General features: G+C 46.6%; 1 long non-coding RNA gene across 1 annotated transcript in view; it reads right to left on the bottom strand.

Annotated features, from left to right (window-relative positions):
• Positions 1 to 20,664, bottom strand: part of LOC145512475 (uncharacterized) — a 46,165-nt gene that overhangs the window by 19,951 nt on the left and 5,550 nt on the right. The window contains exon 2 of the long non-coding RNA XR_014058513.1: positions 12,328 to 12,379. This is a non-coding gene — a long non-coding RNA (uncharacterized LOC145512475). The remainder of the gene's footprint in view (positions 1 to 12,327; positions 12,380 to 20,664) is intronic.

The following is a 20,664-nucleotide window of genomic DNA, read 5'->3' as shown; positions in this document are numbered from 1 at the left end:
ACAGCACGCCAGGCCTCCCTATCCATCACCAACTCCCAGAGTCTATCCAAACCCATGTCCATTGAGTCGGTGATGCCATCCAGCCATCTCATCCTCTGTCGTCCCCTTCTCCTCCTGCCCCCAATCTTTCCCAGCATTATGGTCTTTTCCAATGAGTCAACTCTTCACATGAAGTGGCCAAAGTATTGGAGTTTCAGCTTCAACATCTGTCCTTCCAATGAATACCCAGGACTGATCTCCTTTAGAATGGACTGGTTGGATCTCCTTGCAGTCCAAGGGACTCTCAAGAGTCTTCTCCAACATCACAGTTCAAAAGCATCAATTCTTTGGCGCTCAGCTTTCTTTATAGTCCAACTCTCACATCCATACATGACCGCTGGAAAAACCATAGCCTTGACTAGACAGACCTTTGTTGGCAAAGTAATGTCTCTGATTTTTAGTATGCTATCTAGGTTGGTCATAACTTTCCTTCCAAGGAGTAAGCGTCTTTCAATTTCATGGCTGCAATCACCTAGGAGGATTAAATAAGACAGTAAAGCTCAGGCCTGCCAGAGCCTCTCTGCTCACAGAGCAGGAGCCGCATCTCCCTAAGAGAAGACCCCCGATGAGGCCAGAGGAGGGTAGGGCTCTGCTCACTGACATTTCAGCCTCCTGGTGAATCCAGGAAAGGAAGAAAACAGGAAATGGTAGACTGAGTGTCTAGGGCCAAAGCAGAAGGGAGCAGACATAGCTCTGTTTGCCTCCCAGGAGGGGGGATCGGCGTCTGTTTCTGACACCCGGAGAAGAGAACACCCCATCGTCAAGTCAGGGAAACCATTGACAGAAACTGCCTGCCCTGTCCAGGTCTCATAGCAACCACTTGCATGAGTTATCTTAACGACAGGAGGTCCTGGTAAGGAACATGGAACTAACAAGCTACCATCAACCGGAAGAATTTGAGAAAGATCAAAGGAGAGAGGAGACTTTAGTCTACGTGTCCTGCCAACCTCCCAGAATCCTTCTTGTTGGAATCCATCTTGACTGAGCACTGTACACACCGCCAGCAAGGACCTGGAGTCAGAATGATTGGCCAGAGACAATTCAGAAACTAATCCCATCACCATAAAACCCGAGACTTTGAGCCACGTAGCAGAGCCGTTCTCCTGGATTCCCTTACCCTCCTCCTCTCTGCCCAGGTGCCCTTTTTCAATCAAGTCTCTTGCTTTGTCAGCACGTGTGTCTCCTCTGACAATTCATTTCCTAGTGTTAGACAAGAGCCTACTTTCAGGTCCTGGAAGGAGTGTCCTTCCTGCAACTGTCATGACAGGACCTGTAGGTCCTTGTCAGGATGCCCTTGATTGGGCAAGTGTTCTCTGGGTTGGAGGCCTCGCTGCAGCACCTCAGGGTGCCCTTTTAGAACTCCCTTGGGAGATACATGGCCTTTGGAGACCTGTTATCAAGCCCTCCGCCTGTGTTCTCTGTCCCAGGTAGCTGGCTCTAAAGGATTTTCCACAGCAATCGTTGACCCGTCAGAACCAGCCCAGATGCAGAAAATGTCTCATTATTTTTGCATCCTGTCTTCTCATCCCACTCTGTAATAACACAAAGATCATGTCGTGTGACCCATGCCTTTATTATAGCCATTGTTCTGCAAAGCAAGCCCCCCACATCCACATATTGGGGGCCAGACGGTCTCGTGTAAAGGGGGGCACCCTGGGATAAAACTTTCAAGCAGAGAAGCAGCAGGGTTCTCCCAGCCCCAGAGCCTGGATGACCTCCCTCACAGACACATTCAGGCCAGGCTCACAGGATTGGATGCGCTGGGCAAAGACTCCTGTCTCCATAATGCTCCACCTTGTTAAAAAAAGGGGTTCAGAGGGAAGCTTATCAATTGTGTGAAGAAGAAGAGCTGAATCTACCTGCCGGTCCACTGACTGGAGAATGAGCCTCCAGGTTCACCTAGATGTGCCCCCTAGAGCATCTCCATTGTCACTGAGATGCCCCCATCCTCCTGCCAATAACCCCTTCCTTAAAAATAGCAAAGTCTTCGCCATTCACCTCCATGGAAAGGAGGGATGAAGGGGTGGGTTCTGCATGATACCATGCATGATACCTGTGGGGCTCCTAGGCACAGGGCCTTCTTGTGTCCTCCATTTCTTTGATTATGGTAAATAGCCTTCATTCAACCTCCACGACCTTCTCTGAGTTCCAGTGGGCAAATTCAAGGAGTTTTTAATTAGGAAAGGGAGAGAATGAGAGACTAGGGAGAAATAGTTAAGAACAGCCTTGGGGTAAGATCCTGGTTCCTCATCAACAGATACACACAACAATATCTTTGAGCTATTTTGCAGGTGGGAATACTTAACAGTTAACAATGGAAGGCTGACCACAAGCATATAGACCCCAGGCCAGTTGGATCTGAAGTTTGATGATGCTGACTCCTACTTCCCTCACCACCAACCCATCGGAAGAATGTCCACCAGCTGATCACACCCTATTTGAACAATGACTGTAAAGCTAGTCACTATCTTCTCCAAGTGGGGACACCGTAGTTTGGAGGGCATTAGCCTGCTATGTCCCCCTTTGCCTGGCAAAGTAATAAAGTTATCCTTTTCTTCTTTACCCAAAATTCTTTGAGATTTGATTCAGTACCAGTGTACGGAGAAGGTGAGCTTCAGCATCAGGCACATACAGAAGCTGTCAGAATTTGAGTTCTTGGGGAACAGGGCGTGTTTTCTGTTTCTCCCCCATGCACCCCCCAACTTCCAAAACTGTGGAGCAGGTAGGGATTTGGTGAACACATGCTGGAGGAAGGAGATGGGCAGATAGTCCCTACAGCATGGGGCATCACTGCCCAACATCCCAGAGTTTTCTGCTTATCCCATGGTTGCCTTCTTCCTCCTAACAGTCTCCAAGTGTATATATCAGTGGGTGGTTTTCATCAGAAAAAAATTAAATGAGTTGGTTTGAAAGTCTTGCTGCCCCCTTGGATGCTGTGAGGGTCACACTCAGTGTCAGTATCAATGCAGAGGATCCTGGCTTCAGTTAAAGATAGAAAAGACTGCAGGGATGGATGATGGGTAATGGAAAGGGGATTTCTCTCAGAAGCACACAGAACTGTCTCTCACTAACTGTATGACTTGGGTAGATCATTTATGTTTCCGTCGTCTCATCTGTGAAATAGAGATGAGAATATCGGATGAGATAATGTACTGAAAGTGTGTAACTCAGGTTGGGATTGAACCCACAATCTTTCAGCTAAGATCACATACCTGCTCTCAGGACTTAAGCTCAGGTTATTGATGTCTCATCACAGGAAGAATTCAGTGAGAGACGGAGTGATAGGTAGTGATAGGTAAGAAATGGATTTATTTAGAGAGAAATATACTCCACAGAGTGTGGGCTCTCTCAGAAGGCAAGAGGTCCCGAAACATGGTGTGGTTAGTTTTTATGGGCTGAGTAATTTCATAGGCTAATGAGTGGGAGAATTATTTCCAGTTATTTTGGGGGAAGGGGTAGTGATTTCTGTAAATTGAGCCACCACCTACTTTACGGTCTTTATGGGTGACCACAGGGTTTCCCTGGTGGCTCAGACGGTAAAGTATCTGTGGGTAGACTGGGGTTTGATCCCTGGGTCAGGAAGACCTCCTGGAGAAGGGAATGGCTACTCACTCCAGTATTCTTGTCTGGAGAATTCCATGCACAGAGGAGCCTGGCAGGCTACAGTCCATGGGGTCACAAAAGAGTTGGACACAGCTGAGAGACTAACAATTTCACTTCACTTGAAACTGTTGTGGCACCTCTGGGTGTGTCATTTAGCTTGTTGATGTGTTACAGTATACTGAGGTTCAAGTTCTAGTGGAAGTGGACTTGTCAGTCATTTTGGACCTGTTTGGTGCCAGTTCGTGTCATGTCCTTGAGCTATGTCATCCTTTCAAAGGTTGTGCCCTACCCCCTTCCCTCCTATTTCAGTACGGCAAAGCTGCTGACTTGGAGCAGGTGCTTGAGCAGTATTAGTGGGGAGAAGGCAATGGCACCCCACTCCAGTACTCTTGCCTGGAAAATCCCATGAACGGAGGAGCCTGGCGGGCTGCAGTCCATGGGGTCACTGAGTCGGACACGACTGAGCGACTCCACTTTCACTTTTCACTTTCATGCCCTGGAGAAGGAAATGGCAACCCACTCCAGTACTCTTGCCTGGAGAATCCCACGGACAGGGGAGCCTGGTGGGCTGCCGTCTATGGGGTCGCACAGAGTCGGACACGACTGACGCGACTTAGCAGCAGCAGCAGCAGTGGGGAGAGCAAACACCTGTAACAATCATCTCCCATACTTGAATAGGGCTTTACAGCTTTCAAAGCAGTTTCTAGTATGTCACAGGTCTGAGTGGCAATGATCACCAGATACATAGAGAGGGAGCCCCTGGCCTCTCTGACCATGGGGAATAGTTTCTATGGATCTCCAGGGAGCAGGCAAAGCTGTGTGTGTCTGATTCAAGCACAAAAGCTGGAAGGTTCTGACCTTTGCTGTTCTTTTAGTTCTGTTTCAATCAGGAATGGAGCTCTAATTAAATGCCGAGTTTTCTTGAACAAGTTGGGAATGCGCTTTTCACTGGGAGAGCTCATAGGATTTGCTAGGAATTAGGAAGTTGCTTAACAGGGCACAGAGGAAATATTCCAAATCACAGTCCTGGTTTTCTCTATTATTTAATCCTTGAGTCTCTTCCTCTCCACCTCTGTGTTCAGCTCTGGGACACACACACAGAGTTCTACAAATATCAAGTGATAAAGACATAATTATTAGAAACAGCCGAATGTGGTCGAGTTCGAGGAAATGCCACAGTCCTCCAGAAGCTTTTTGCGTACTGGCCAAGCCGGAGATGCTCTTTTCTGACCTCCAGACTCTGCTCCCACCCTGAGTCGCTTGGTAGCATAAGTAGTTCTGAGACCCACTGTCAGAGATGGTGACTTAGGAAGTCAGAGTGGGGCCAAGAATCTATGTCTTAACAAACCGTTCCACTGATGTTAATGCTGGGAGTAGGAGGACCACACCTTTCCAGAGCATTCTAGCCTTTGTCATCCAGGTATTGATGAATATAGGCACCACACCAGCCCCAGTAAATCACTTTCCCCTCCCGTATAACTGAGTCCCTCAGGCTTCACACCTCAGAGGAAGCAGAACGTTTCCTTGACAACAGATGACTAATTTAGAAGTCCCTGTGAACAGGTGGGAGACAGGAAGGGACAAGAGAAGCAACATGGGCAGGTGCCAAGTTGAAACAGCAGACTCTTGGCAGCCCTGGAGTGCACGCTGGAGGGGAGGATTCTTGGGGCTCAGGCAGAGAGAGATACCAGCCAAGGGAGCCCACTGTTCCATCTGGAAGGAGGGAGGCCCCAATGAACTCTCACAGGCAGGCTCTTTAAGTCAACTCTGAAAGCCTAGTTTTGGAATTAGACTATATTGAAAGACGTTGTGGCCAGAAGGAAAATTTGGTTTTGAGTAACTCATTTGAATAGGAAATACAAACGGAGAAAGCAGTAGCCAGCTGGGGCCAGAAGCTGGCTAGAGGTGGGGCTCCCAGAAGAAAGACTTGGCAGGCGGAGAAGTCTGGGTAGTGCTCACACCTGACAGGACCTGGCAGGTTCATGGCCTCAGTTCTTAGCAAGCTCTTCTCAGGCCACGTGGCCCTGGCCCCAGGATGACTGTGGTTTCCTCCCCCATGTGCCCCTCTAGAGCCTCTGCTCCAGCTTGGTCCAGCTGCCCCCACGTTCTATGACCCCATACTTCATCCTGTGCATGTTAGTCCATCTATCCAAAGTCTGCCCGTTGACCCCAGGCCTGGCTCAGACCTGTCTCTGCGACATCTAATACCAACAGAAAGAGTGCTCTCCTCACAAGTCTCATAACCTTGTATCTTGGCCTCATGTCACCAACTGAGCTTACTGCACCTCCCAGGAGAGGACTAGAACCTTCACATGGTCTTCAAGGAACAGGAGCTTTAAAAAATATATATTTATTTATTTGTCTGCATCAGGTCTTAACTGTGTCATGTGGAATCTTTCGTTGTGACTCTCGAGATGTGGTGCATGGGCTCAGTAGTTACAGCACAGGGGCTTAGTTGCTCCACGGCGTGAGGGGTCTTAGTTTCCCACACAGGGATGGAACTCGCTTCCCCTGCATTGCAGGGCAGCTTCTTAACCACTGGACCACCAGGGAAGTACAAAGGAACAGAAAATTCATGCTGGTGCTAAGTCATGCTGCTTCCTTAGTTGGGCTTACAGTTGGCACAAAGGTGCCCACCTTGACTGTACATCAGAAACACCTGGGGAGCTTTGAATAGTGCTGACACCTGAACCCACCCTGGACCAACTGAAACCAAATCTCTGTGGGGCCACTGCATCATTTCAAAAGCTCTTGGGTTATCCTGATGCACAAGGAATAATCTGGCATTCAAGGCCCCATAGCACCTGGCCCCAACATAACCTTCCCTCCTGATCCCCCTCTTCGCCCCATCCCAGATTGAGAACCACTGTAATAGACTGTTCCTCATCCTTAGCCATGGAAGGGCAATTAGAGAAGAAAACCACTTCTCCTGCATTCTAAGACTACAAGAGTTCCGTATCTGGTAGCTTCTGTTGCTCTTGCCTGCTCTCTACTCCTTTCAGAATGGGGAAAAATAATCCAAGACTCCATGAAGGCTTAAAATAGCCCAAAGCCCAGGGACAATTGCCAGGGATGCAAATATCTAAGTAGCCACTCCTCCCTACTATGTCCTTGACAGGCATCACTAATCAATCATTGCGCAGTTTCCCTCTGAGTCAGAAGTGTCTTCACAGTGCTTCACCACCCTGTGCTCCAGGCAGCCCCAGTGAATTGGATCTGGCATCCCAGTTGAAACCTATCTGTTATCCTTGGTTTAAAGAGGTTTATAGGGTAAAAGAGAAGCAGGGTTAGTAAATATTATGTCTTGAGCTTTTCAGATTATACCAAGGAGGCCAACCATAGTCTTCCATTAAATATCCTTTGAGGTCCTCAGGGCCTAACCTGAAATGATGAAGGCAATTTAAAGTTTCTTTGAAGTGAGTTAATTCATTCATTTTTTAAAATATATTGCATATGTTTTCTCATGGGCTCTCTTGGGTGGCCTAGGGTGAGGAAGGCTGAGTAGAGAGAGCAAGGTATCAGATAAGGATGTACTTTCAAACAAAATTGACAACATTGTCAAACATTGTCAATTTCCCTACCACTTGAGCATGTTCTGGAACCAGGCCAAATTCTTTCTTCTCTGGATATATTGGATTCCTCAAGGACTTTCTTCTTCAAAGGCCTGACTGCCATTTGTTAAACTTAGCACCACTTTTCAAACTATATTCCAATGCCTTTGTGTGTATGTCTCACCCTGGCATTCAAGGCCCCATAGCACCTGGGGCTTCCTAACCTTCCCTCCTGATCTCCCTCTTCACCCCATCCCAGGTTCTGACTCTCTCCTGAGTGTTCTCCATGCATTTATCTACACCTGAAATGTCCTGGCTTCCATTTCTTTCTGAGAATGTCTTGCTACATATTAAGCCACACTCAAATAACATCTCCTGCATGAGGCCCCCATCTCACTTCTTTTCTTGCCTCTCTCCTCGTGTTCTTCCATTTTGCTCTGCTTGTCCTTTCAAGCACTATCCAGGCACTATCCCAGAGAGCAGTTTCAGGATTCTGATTTTACTTAATCTTACCAGCATTTCTATTTCTCTGATCTCACTGTCTTTCTTTCTGGCTTAGCTGCTCCACAGAATGTGGAATCTTAGTTCTCTGCATTGCAAGGCAGATTCTTAACCACTGAACCACCAGGGAAGTCCCATCTATATTTTATTTATGAGAAAATTGGTAACTTTGCAGTTCAGTGATTTGACAGAAGTAGTAGAATTAGTAAGTGACAAAGCTGGGAGCAGACACACCCCCTCCCCCCGCCATCTCCTGGGCCTTCCCAGGCTCTGATTTTTATTCTGTCCTCCTTTGTCTCCAAGACAGAATTTCCCCTCGTTTGCCTTGTACATAGGATTTGGAGTCAGATAATACAGGTATGATGGGATTAAAGAATCCTTCTGCAATTCAGGAAACACAGGAGACATAACTCCAATCCCTGGGTTAGGAAGATCCCCTGGAGGAGGAAATGGCAACCCACTCCAGTATTCTTGCCTGAAAAATCCCATGGACAGAGGAGCCTGGTAGGCTACAGTACAAAGGGTTGCAAAAAGTCAAACACAATTGGGTGACTAAACACACACCATACAATATTGGTTCAAGGTCCATATCACCTATTTAGTTACTATGTTGTTTTAGCAGTAGGGTTAATCTCTTTGGTTTTGTGTTTTCATCTGTCAAGTAGGATTAACATAATACCCGCCCTACCTAGTTCACAGAGGAGAGCTCCTCTCTCCATGGACTGTGAGCCTCCTAGGCTGAGACCTCCTCATACTCACCTCTGTGCCTCCACAGAACTTGGTGGGCACACAAAATCTCATTCAATGACATGAGATTAAATGAGTCAATAGGTTAGGGGGGAAAAAAATCCAAACACTTCGTTTTGGGGTCCAGAATTGATTGTTCCCAGCAGCATCCCTGGACAGGGTTTTGATCACATTTGCTTGTAACTTGTTTGCTATTTGCTTTGTTTAGCAAATTCCTTCACAGAGAGACAAGGAAGGAGCCCAGGAAGGCAGGGGAAGGGTGTGGGAAGATGCTGGAATCCGAGAGGGAGCTCAGATTGTTGGTTGAACATATTGCTGTCTGTGTGGAAAATGTTCACAGCAGTTACAACTTTGGATGAATATGCATTAGCGGCAGTGCTGCAATTTGCCGGCGTGTGCCACGCTACACTCGGAGACTTGGCAAGACGGGTAATTATCTCCACATTATGTGCCTTGTCTCTTTCTCTTCTTAATTAAGTAACTAATCTGGTGGAGGAGAGCTCTGTTTGTGTTTGTTTGGCAGGTGCAGCCTCGTGACAGTTGTCTGGAGAAGTTTCTTGGAAATTTATGAGACTTTTCAAAAAACAAACTGCTCGGAGCTGAGCCGACTGCTGGAGCCTGGGAGGATCAGAGTCAGGCTCTGCTGGAGCACGAGGCAGCGTGGCAGTTGCTGCTTCTCCTAGACAGTGGGATTCCTGCTGTGGGGCCCATCAGGTGCTCTGAGATTCCAGGAGGGTGGGCAGTGGGGTGCTCCAAAGGGCAAGGGAGGGAAGTCAGAGGTCAGAATTAGAACATCAGTGTCTTCTCCCTTCTACCTGTTTCCCTCTGGATTTCTCTATGTAAGCAGATTTTCCCTCTCAGCTCTTCCAAGCTCTCTGTAAAGGAATTGATTAAATGAGCTAAGTGCCAACCAGTTTTTGAAGACCGACCACAAGGCTTGTGGACAAATCTGTTGACATAAAGGTGCTTGAGTGGGCTGGATGGGATCCAGGGTGAACCTCCTGGGTCCCTGGCAGATGACTCAGGCCAGTGCCCCAGATGTTGAGCCGCCTATTTGCTGCAGCCTGATGACAGGCCAAGTGCACAGACCACTACTCTGATGGCTTTTCCAGGCTTTCCAGAAGCCAAAGCAGGCTGGCCCAAGAGAGTGAGGGATAGTGTAGCTCTTTTGAGGTTCATGGGTTGATTGCAAGAGGGGAGTGGAAGCGGCCATGCCAGAAATAGTAGAACATTGAGGTTCCAGAAATAACAAATGTGGGAGCTCTCAAGGAATTGCTAGTGGCTACACTGAATTTTACAGGCACACCTGAATGGGTTACAGTGTTGTCAGTTATGAGGAGAGCCCACTGAACAACACAGGTGTAGCATACAGATTCAGGGTGGGCTGCTCTTCTTGCTTTGACCCTTAAGCTTTGTTTTCTTATTCGAGTTGGCAGGTTTGCCTTATCTGTATTTATGTACCTTTCCAACACACACACATGCACACACACACACACTCCAATTCAGTGAAATAAGCTGTCAGACTCCCCTCATGAGTGGTCCATTCCAGGAGGCACTGTGGTACTATCGGGATAAAATTCTGAGATAACCCTCTAGACAGGTGGCACAGTGGTAAAGAATCTGTCTGCAATGCAGGAGATGCAAGAGACATGGGTTCAGTCCCTGAGTTGGGAAGATCCCCTGGAGGAGGAAATGGCAACTCGCTCCAGTATTCTTGCTTGGAAAATTCCATGAGCAGAGGGGCCTGGAGGGTTATAGTCTATGGGATCACCAAGAGTCAGAACAACTGAGCATGCACATGTAGTGTGACATGGCTACATGGCTACTGGACACACGCGCGTGTGTGTGTGCTAAGTCACTTCAGTCGTGTCGACTCTTTGTGACCCTAGTGGCCGTTGCCCACCAGGCTCCTCTGTTCATGGGATTCTCCAGGCAAGACTACTGGAGTAGGTTGCCATACCCTCCTCCAGGGTATCTTCCCAATCCTGGGATTGAGCCTGAGTCTCTTATGTCTCCTGCATTGGTAGGCATGTTCTTTACCTTTAGCAGCACCTGGGAAGCCCAGGACTCGTAACTCCTCTCAATCAGTCTCTAATCTTAGTACTGCTATGAAGGGGTTTTTGCAGATGTAATTAAGATCCCTAATCAGATGGCCTTAAAATAGAGATAATTGGGTGAAGCTGACCTAATCACAGGGGCCCTTTAAAAGTAGAGAGGTTTCTCCAGTTGGTTGCAGAAGAGAAAGTCAGAAATTTGAAGCATGGAAAGGATTCAACACACCATTTACAGCTTAAAAATGGAGGGGCCACATAGCAAGAAATTGGGGTGAGGTTTAGAAGCTGAGAGCAGCTCTCCTGTGACAGCCAGACAGAAAGCAGTATCCTCAGTCCTACAACCACAAGCAACTGATTTCTGCCTACAAGAATGGGCTTGAAAGTAGACTTTTTCTCGGCACCTCTAGATGAGAACTCAGCCTGACTGATACCTAATTGTGGCTGTGTCATACCTTGAGCAGAGAACTCAGCCATGCTGTGCCAGACTTCTGACCTACAGAACCCTGAGCTAATATTTGCATGTATTTGGAAGTTATTAGTACTATGTACTAATTTGTTACACAACAGTGGAAAGCTGATGTAAGTGTTAAGTCTCCTAACTAGCCTAGGAGAAAAACTGCATAGAAACACTTTGCCATTTCTTTTACAATGTAGGCATGTGGGGACTCATACCTTAGTCCAGGTTTTTGCCACTGATTTGCTTAATGATGATCTCAAGAAAAACATGTACCCTCTCTGGGCCTCAATTTCCTCTTCTGTAAAAGTTGGATTGGGACTCCATGCTCCTTAAGGTCTCTCACAGAACGCTCATTCTGACTGTGATTATAGCCACTGACAAAAAAGGCATGGGGATGACCACCGGGGAGCTGTAGCTTCCTTTGGATGAGATCTCTGGCTTCAAGGTCAGAGCTATCCTCCCATAGGACTGTTTCTGTTTTGCCATATTCTGCTCAAACACTGTTTATGGACCTCCACTGCTTGTAGGAAAAAAGAAGACCCTCCTCTTTTTGCTATTCAGGGTCTAGATAGTTTGGGCCCAGCCTAACCTCTGACCCCAGTCCCACTGCTCCCTCTGCACTCTGATTCTTCCCCAATATTGCACACTCTGCCCACCACTGTTGGGACCTGCATTCATTTTTCTCTTTCTAATTTCTATGTTCTCTATCTGTGTTAACAAAAAAATTAAGCAAATAGACTTCAAATAGACTTCCCATTTTCCAAGAGTTAATTCTAGACTTAACTGCTCCAGGTAACTTTCTTGTCATTTCTGTATGAATAATCTTCTCTTTTGATGGTAATGATAAGAAATTCATCTCAAACTAGCTTGAGAAGAAAAAAATGAAAACTAGTGATTCATGTCACTGTGAAATCTAAGGTTAACTTTAGACACAGATGGATCCAGGAAACAATTTGTGTATTTGGAACTTTGCCTCTCCCTATTCATCTCTTTCCTTTGTTTCCTTCTGTACATCACGGCTCTTCCTCATATGGGATTTTAAAAAAAAGAAAAAAGTATGCACTCTCCCCAGCAGCCCCAAGCTTGGCTCTTTATGGCTTGAAATTTAAAAGCAAAATGTATCCTCCTCCCAACCCCACCCTTCCCAGCATCTTTATATGAAAGAACAGAGAAGACTGATTGGTTCTCCATGGATCAGTATCTGTCCCAAACCAATCACTGTGTTCATATCAAGAGGTATTTCTCTGATTGGTGAGAGGGGTATTCATCCTGTACCAATCACTGCATTCAAGTTGATAGACGCTTCTCTGATTGGTCAGAGGAGCATCTGTCTAAGCCTTGGTTGGAGCAGGGGGGCTGCGACTGATAACCTCACCTTGACCATGTGGACTGGGGGAGGTATAGTCCTTCAAGGAAAAGCAGGATAACTGAAGGAAGTGAGAAAGGGGAGTTGGTTAGAGAGAAACAAGAAATACCCATCCTATCCTTGACTGGTTCTCTGGATTTTCACTAGCTTCCTATCTTTCCATTCATTTGGCTATAATCATACCCTGCCTTATATAGGGGATGTGTACATGGCTGATCTGATTATTCACGCAATTAATATTAGAAGATAAAATATAGCTAGTTTTTTCCCCCCATACCTAACCAGATTTCCCTCCCAATCTTTATTAACAGTGGGGAAAGAAAATGAACTAATTGTCTAATATGATTGAATATAGTTGGCTTTGATCATTTTAAACAGTCTCATTAGGAACATTTTTACTCATGTGAATAAAAATACTTAGCTGTTGCACTTTCTAAGATGGGGTCCAGGTGTATATATAGAGAGGGGCTTATAAAATCTTAATAAATCTGTGTGGAGGTGAGGGTTGAGTCCAAGTCCCTAGGAGGAATTTCCTCTGTGCTCCCTGCTTTTTCTGCCTGGGGGCATTCATTGCTAGAGCCAGTGGCAGGGGAAGACCTTGGCTTGGCCTTGGCCAGGTCCCAAGGACACCCCTGGCTGACTCAGTCTCTCTTTAACTCTCATGGGCTGCAGTCCTGTTAGGGGAGGGGGAGGGACAGCCAGATCCATGTCCAGTCCACTGGCCCTGTAGTCTACTACTTGCTGAGGGATTCACCCCTCCCTGCTGCAGTGGGCCATATAGTGTGTGTGTGTGTGTGTGTGTGTGTGTGTGTGTGTGTGTGTGTGTGTGTGTGTGAGTGACAGGGGACATTGGGGGCCTCCACTCATCATAGCTTCTCCCTTTCTAACTCCAAATCTTTGCTGAACCTTAATGGCAAATAGGTCCCAGGATTTGTCCACTCATTAGGGGGATTCTGGGGCAGTTGGTATGCTAACAGAGGCTAAAAAGGAATTTAGAAATCCTCTTTGAGACAATAGCTTGGCTTACAAAACTATTACCCCAATGTATAATCCTATTTTGTGTGTCAAGAACTGAAAATTGCCTCAATCTTTCTTTCTGCATCCCTTTTGAAACAAAGGCTAATCTGCTTCCGGGCAGATGGTTCCCTGGGATGGACAGGGAAGGTCACCCTCCAAGCAGGCAAAAGAGGAAGTACATTAAAAATGAAAAGCATCAGCCAGACCACGTGTGTGTGCGCCTTGTGTCCTCTGCCAAATTGTCTGCTCTCGAAGGCAGGAGGCTAGTGACACCCTTTAGCACACACTGTCACTCACTGGTGTCTGCTTGCTCACTCTAAGTGTTCCCTGGCTGGGGACAACTTTGTTCTGTGAACAAAATGTGTTTCACTTTATTTTGTAAAGTGCCTCATGCCATTAACCTCATTAAATAAGTCCTTCAGCAGGGAGCTGGGGCTTCCCAGGTGGCGCCAGTGGTAAAGAATCTGCCTGCCAATACAGGGGACGCAAAAGATGCGGGTTTAATCCCTGGCTTGGGAGGATCCGCTGGAGAATGGCAACCCACTCCAGTGTTCTTGCCTGGGAAATCCCAGGACAAGAGGAGCCTGGTGGCTGCAGTCCATGGGGTCACAAGACTGAGCACAGCAGAGCATACAGCAGACAGCTACTGGGTACCCGCTGTGTGCTAGGTGCTGTGGGAATACGAAGATGGGTTGAAGCTGGGAGGTATGGTGTTTGCTGAAACACCTACAATTCAAACAACCACTGCAAATTGGAGGGACTAGTGGGTAAAATGGGTAGTGTCAAAAATACCCTGGGAGTTCCTATTTGCCTCCCATACTGCCCTCCAGGTCTTTTTGGCTGCTGGAATGGTTCTACAGATCCCCAGTGCTCCATTTCTTTCATCCTCCTCTGTTGATGTCAAGCATGTAAAGACCTCTGTTTCTTAGAACATCCTTAATGTGTCATTGCTTGACCTGATCTATAAATATTGGTGCCCACAGTGCCAACTCCTTGACACTTGGTGCAGAGGCCACCCTGGCAGTGCGGTTCGGTTGAGCATCTGATTTATTTCTTGTGTTACAGATGAGTGAGAATTCTTAATGGAAGTAGCTTCTCTAGTGACCCAGGAAATGTGGAGAGGGCAGAAGCTCGCTAAATCCTTTCCTCCTTGATTTTTTTGGCCATAACTGGCCTGCACTTCATGGCCTACACTCAAAGACAAGAGTGTGTAGGGGTTGATTCTGGCTTTGAGAAGCTCACACAAGCTGAGTGTAAATTTCAGACCCACTGTAGCTAAAATAAGCAAATGAGACTGCAGTAATTTAGGACAGCCAGTGGACAATTGCAAAGGGGACTAGAAGGATGCTGTTTTTGAAGACAAAAGAATGGTGAAAGTTGGCCAAAGGGCTTTACCAAAGATGACAAAACTGCTGAGTGATTTGGTTCTGGAAATGTTCTCCAGCATCATGGAATGGGAGGTTCACCAATCCTGAAGAATCATCTTTAAACTCTAGGCCTGGATCTGCCACTGACTAGCTGTGTGAGCTTGAGAAGTTCACTATCCATCTCTGGGTTTCTCTTCCTTGTCAAAACAAGATAATTGAACTTAACAGTTCCCTAAATTCTTTCCTGATCCAGAAGGACTTGGTTTTGTGTCCAGATGAGAAATCCTTGTCTTAACACATTTGTAGAGCTTCATGGTCTTTGAACTGGCTCATTGTAATGATCCCTTGGGGTCTCCCAGGTGGCGCTAATGGTAAAGAATCCACCTGCCAATGCAGGAGATGTAAGAGACAAGGGTTTGATCTGGGTTGGGAAGATACCCTGGAGGAGGAAATGGCAACCCACTCCAGTATTCTTGCCTGGAGAATCCCACGGACAGAGAAGCCTGGTGGGCTACACAGTTCATAGGGTTGCAAAGAATAAGACATGACTGAAGTGACTTAGCATGCATGCAATCATCTCTTGAAGTATTGTGTCATCAACCTTATGCCTATTGAGAGGAAAGGGCTGTTACTCAGGAGTGAGTGATGGGGTGATATAGGGCTCTGCCTGTTCCTGTGTCTAGTGAGCCTTTTTAAAGGCAATTTCTTGAGATGTGATTGGGTTAAAGCATTATGTTGCGGCAGGGCCAGGTAGCTGACCCATGCAAAGGAAAGAGGAGATGGGATTTTGCAACTAAATCGTGTCCTTGCCTGCTGTTCACTAGCTGTGTGATGTTGGACAAACTTTTCTGAACTCGGCCTCCTCATCCAATAAGGAAACTCTGTAGACTCCCTGCCAATACTCACAGACTACCATGCCATGTGGGAAAGACTAGAGATCTCTTCAAGAAAATTAGAGATACTAAGGGAACATTTCATGCAAAGATGGGCACAATAAAGGACAGAAATGGTATGGACCTAACAGAAGCAGAAGATATTAAAAAGAAGTGGCAAGAATACACAGAAGAATCATTCAGAAAAGATGTTCATGATCCAGATAACCATGGTGTTGTGATCACTCACCTAGAGCCAGACAACCTGGAATGCAAAGTCAAGTGGCCTTTAGGAAGCATCACTACAAACAAAGCTAGTGGAGGTGATGGAATTCCAGTTGAGCTATTTCAAATCCTAAAAGATGATGCTGTGAAAGTGCTGCACTCAATATACCAGCAAATTTGGAAAACTCAGCTGTGGTCACAGAACTGGAAAACGTCAGTTTTCATTCCAATCCCAAAGAAGGGCAATGCCAAAGAATATTCAAACTACCACACGATTGCACTCACTTCACATGCTAGCAAAGTGATGCTCAAAATTTTCCAAGGCAGGCTTCAACGACACGTGAACTGTGAACTCCCAGATGTTCAAGCTGGATTTAGAAAAAGCAGAGGAACCGGTGATCAAATTGCCAACATCCATTGGATCATAGAAAAAGCAAGAGAATTCCAGAAAAACATCTACTTCTACTTTAATGACTACGCCAAAGCCTTTGACTGTGTAGATCACAACAAACTGTGGAAAATTCTTCAAGAGATGGATTAACGGACCACCTTATCTTCCTCCTGAGAAATCTGTATGCAGGTCAAGAAGCAACAGGTAGAACCATAGATGGAACAACAGACTGGTTCCAAATCGGGAAAGGAGTACGTCAATGCTGTATATTGTCACCCTGCTTATTCAACTTACATGCAGAGTACATCATACAAAATGCCGGGCTGGATGAAGCACAAGCTGGAATCAAGATTGCCAGGAGAAATATCAATAACCTCAGATATGTAGGTGACACCACCCTTATGGCAGAAAGTAAAGAAGAACTAAAGAGCCTCTTGATGAAGGTGAAAGAGGAGAGTGAAAAAATTGGCTTAAAACTCAACATTCAAAAAGCTAAGATCATGGCATCTGGTCCCATCACTCCATGGCAAATAGATGGGGAAACAATGGAAGCAGTGAGAGACTTTATTTTCTTGAGCTCCAAAATTACTGCAGATAGTGACTGCAGCTATGAAATTAAAAGAGGCTTGCTCCTTGGAAGAAAAGCTATGACCAACCTATAAAACATATTAAAAAGCAGACACATTACTTTGCTGACAAAGGTCTGTCTAGTCAAAGCTATGATTTTTCCAGTAGTCATGTATGGATGTGAGAGTTGGACTGCGAAGAAAGCTGAGCACCGAAGAATTGATGTTTTCGAACTATGGTGCTGGAGAAGACTCTTGAGAATCCCTTGGACTGCAAGGAGATCCAACCAGTTCATCCTAAAGGAAATCAGTCCTGAGTATTCATTGGAAGGACTGATGTGAAGCTCAAACTCCAATACTTTGGCCACCTGATGTGAAGAACTGACTCATTGGAAAAGCACCTGATGCTGGGAAAGATTGAAGGGAGGAGGAGAAGGAGAGGGTAGAGGATGTGATGGTTGGATGGCATCACCGACTTGATGGACATGAGTTTGAGCAAGCTCTGGGAGTTGGTGATGGACAGGGAAGCCTGGCGTGCTGCAGTCCATTGGGTAGCAAAGAGTTGGACATGACTGAGTGACTGAACTGAACCGAACCACGCCATAATGGTGTGTGTCAGTACCTCCCTCTTTCTTTTTCTTAATAAAGGAACTAGAGAGAGAGAGAGAGATTTGTTTTTTTGTTTGTTGGCTGCAGCACATGGGGTGTGGGATCTTAGTTCCTCAACCAGGGATTGAACCCACACCCCCTGCAATGGAAGCACTGGATCTTAACCACTGGGAAGTGCCCAGTGCCGCTCTCTTTAACACAAAGCCTAAAGCCTCAAACTCTCCAGGGCTTGAGTGGATCAAAGACTTCTGATGGAGACTCAACATCTCCCTTGGCTGTGGAAATCAAAGTGAATCCTGCAGGGAGGGAAAACTGAGTGAAAACAGCTGAGAAATTGTCAGCACAGCCACCCTTTCCCATGGGAGTCTTCCCTATGGGGGCTTTAGCTTTGCTTTAATGAGGGCTGCTGTTCCTTTTAGAAATCCACTGGTCAGTCATCTATGAGGTATGAGAATGGAATGGACTTCAGCACAGTGTACAGAGAGTCAGAATGACAACTTCATCACACACCACGAACTGCTATTCATTTAGAATCTACCAAGTGTTAGTCTGTGCATTGGGAACACTTCCCACATGGCAGGTGGTGGGTTGATTTTCATTCTTTGGGATGCCTGATCCCAGATTCCTCTGGGGAAGTCTTGGTGGAAGGCACAGTCGTATCTTTAGGAAAGCAAATAGGGCAAGATGCTGCCTCCCTAGTCATCCTGGAATTTTTAAGGTTAGGTGTGTGGCCCAGATCTCATCAGTCAGATGTTCCTGTCTGGACTCTGAATAATGAGCAAATTATCAAAGACAAAGGGACCATGTGAATGGACTCATGACAGAGTCCAGTGGCCATGGCTGTGGGGCAAGTACCCTAGGTAGTCTGTCCTTGCAAAGAGCTGATTGTGCCTTCTGCTCTTTGGTCATCTGCATCTACCTTAGTATTTTCTCCCACTTTCTAAGTCTTACTCTTCAGATTCCTGTGAACACTGAGGGTCCTTTCTGCTTCTGGTAACCAAAGCTGGTGTCTGTTGCTTGCAGTTCAGATTCCAGGCTGAAACACTGCTCTTTTCCTGTAATTCCTGGAACAACCCTCTGGGGAACTCTGTCAATCTATACTCTTTGGTGTCATTGAAGATCTTTGTCTTCATCTTGCTCCAAGCACTGTGATGATTAGTTCTGGGTAGGTTTTTACCAGCTTGGCTCTGGAGCTCTCACTTCCCTCCCTGGGCCTTCTGTGATGCTAAAGCATAAGGCATCCAGGAAGCCAGTGTGCAGGAAGGCAGCCATGGAGCTGCCCTTGACCAGTGAGGAGTAGAAGCCAGGGGAGGAAGGTTCTCCCTGTCCCTCCCCCAGGGCAACAGTTGTATGACATATTTCACAAGGCTGCTCAGAAGGCCACCCAGCAGTGGCTGACAATAATATGGGGCTATATAGGATTATATGGGATTCCAGGGCTCGGCAGATGGCACCAGTGGTAAAGAATTCGCCTGCCAATGCAGGAAACATGACATGGGTTTGATCCTGGGACAAGAAGATCCCCTAGAGGAGAATATGGAAACCTACTCCAGTATTCTTGCCTGGAGAATCCCATGGACAGAGGGGCCTGGCCGGCTATGGTCCATGGGATTGCACAGAATTGGACATGACTGAAGAGACTTAGCACAGTATACATGATATAGGATTCCAGCTTGTTTCACTGGCTGGTCCTTCTCTCCAGTTCCTTCATTCCTTCCAAAGTCAATGACCTGTGAGCCAGCCTGCTTCCTGGGATCTGCTTCTGGGGGCACTGAGGCTCAGAACTGAGATGTGGAGATGTTATACTCAGATGTGGAGCTTATACTCAGCTCATCCAGAGTATAGAGCCAAGGGTTGAACATGAGACCCTTTGACTCTGCAGTCTTTACCTTTTTCCTTTCCTTTGCACTTAGTATTAATGTCAGATTGGGAGTATGTCAGGCTGACCCATTTGAGCTGGTGCCCTGGGATGGGTAGGGAGGAGGACTCTGGTTATCCCAGGGAAGAGGGTGGTTCTGGAATCCTTGCTGTGAGGCTACCAGCTTCACACTGAAGTCTCTCTTCTGGGTATTTCTGGACATGTCTTCCTGCCTAAGAAAGTTTATTTTGTTTTGCTTTTGGGTTTTTTTTTCCCTTGGTTTTTCTTTGCACCTGAACCTGTTTTAGGAGCTACTTTCTAGAATGTAAGGCAACAGTCCCAGCATTCTCAAGCCCACCACCAACTTGTTGCTTGACCATAGAAAAAGGTACCTCCTCTAGCCCATTTGGCCACTTCAGTGGTTCCCAAGTGCTCATCTGGGTTGGCCATGCCCATCACCTGCGAGGGTGGGGTGGGGGAGTGAGACTCACTAAAAATACAGGTTCCCCAGTTCCACCTCCTGGGATTCTGATCCACCATACCAAGAGCATGCTGGACTTCTGTGTTTTTAACTCGTTTCTCACTTTAAAAAAATCATTCATTTATTTGGCTGTATCTGGTCTTAGTTGCCGCATTTGGGCTCTTTGCTGTGGCACATGGCCTTCTCTCTAGTTGTGGTGCATGCGGTCCAGAGCACGTGGGCTCGGGAGTTGTGGCTATGGAGCTTAGTTGCTCAGAGGCATGCGAGATCTTAGTTCCCTGACCAGGGATCAAACTTGGTCCTGCATTGGAAGGCAGATTCCTAACCACTGGACCATCAGGGGAGTCCCTAATTTCTCACATTTTAACAAGGTTCTCTCTCTCCTTCTCTATCTTGGTCTCCCTTTCTCTCTCAATAACTTGATTTGGGAATGATAGGGAATCCTAAGAGGCAATTCCACACCCAGTATCTCCCCTAGAAACTGTAACAGCCCTGCACCTTCCACCCTTCAGAGCAGGTGCTATCTCTATGTTGCCTAGAGAATTCCCTGGGCAGAGGAGCCTGGCAGGCTGCAGTCCATAGCGTCACATAGAGTCGGACACTACTGAAGCAACTAAGCAGCAGCAGCAGCAGTAAGCATCTCTAAAGAGGCCTCTCTTAAAACACCACTGAGTTACTCCAGAGGCTGATGTGTCATCACTTTAGCATCCGTAACATCACATAGATTGCTTTCCTGTATCAGGGAGCAAATCACCTTCAGAGATCAAGGTCTGAGAATGTCAGTGCTAAGGAACCCCAGTGCTGGGGTGTTTTTTGAGCCATGAGGGACCATCTCATGAGTACTGAAGACTAGAGTCTGGGTGTTAAAAGGGAGAGGCCAGCATGAAGAGAGGGGAAGGTGGCTCATGACAGAGTTCACCTGTCTCACACTGACCCAAGCTGGGCCGGGATCCAGGAGGA

The sequence above is a fragment of the Giraffa tippelskirchi genome, chromosome 7 (assembly GCF_054371585.1).
Source record: "Giraffa tippelskirchi isolate mGirTip1 chromosome 7, T2T-mGirTip1v1.2.pri, whole genome shotgun sequence".
Classification (NCBI taxonomy): Eukaryota; Metazoa; Chordata; class Mammalia; order Artiodactyla; family Giraffidae; genus Giraffa; species Giraffa tippelskirchi.
Note: the sequence above shows the minus strand (reverse complement) of the source record. Positions and strands in the feature narration are given on the sequence as shown.